This window comes from Haliaeetus leucocephalus, unplaced genomic scaffold (genome assembly GCF_000737465.1).
Source record: "Haliaeetus leucocephalus isolate CR32 unplaced genomic scaffold, Haliaeetus_leucocephalus-4.0 Scaffold795, whole genome shotgun sequence".
In the NCBI taxonomy this organism is placed as follows: Eukaryota; Metazoa; Chordata; class Aves; order Accipitriformes; family Accipitridae; genus Haliaeetus; species Haliaeetus leucocephalus.
The window spans coordinates 992,432-992,853 of NW_010973231.1; the positions used below are offsets into that span (position 1 = coordinate 992,432).

The 422-nt window shown below is 78.4% G+C and overlaps 1 protein-coding gene across 1 annotated transcript in view; it reads left to right on the forward strand.

Moving 5' to 3' along the window:
• The first annotated feature begins 21 nt into the window (after positions 1–21).
• AP1S2 (adaptor-related protein complex 1, sigma 2 subunit) overlaps positions 22–422 on the forward strand; it is a 31,999-nt gene continuing 31,598 nt past the window's right edge. The window contains exon 1 of the mRNA XM_010581520.1: positions 22–181. The gene's annotated coding sequence lies outside the window, so the exon portion shown is untranslated. The remainder of the gene's footprint in view (positions 182–422) is intronic.

Consider the following 422-nt stretch of genomic DNA (forward strand, 5'->3'; position numbering starts at 1 on the left):
AAGGGAGGGGGGAGCCGCTGAGGCGCGCGCGCGCGCGCGCCGGGCTCGAGCCGGCGGCATCTCCCCTCCCCTCAGTCCCGCTCGGCAGCCGCCGCGGCAGCAGCAGCGCCCGCCCGGGTAGCGGTGCCGCCGCCGCCTCTTCTTCTTCTTCCTCCTCCTCCTCGTTCTCCCCGGGAGCACGGTGAGCACAGCCGCGCCGTAGAAGGGTCTCGCCTCCCTCCCCTCGCCGGGACGCGGGAGCCCGCCGTGGGTCGCGACGGGGACTCGGGAGGTGTTCTCCCCGCCGCGGGTTGCGGGACCCCTTCCTCAGCCGGCCCGGCGGCCGTTAGCCGTGGCGAGCTGGGCGCAGCCCCGGCGGCGGCGCTTCCCCTCCCCGCTCCTCCGGGACGGGCGGCGGCTGCCCCCTCGCCCGGTGGAGGGGA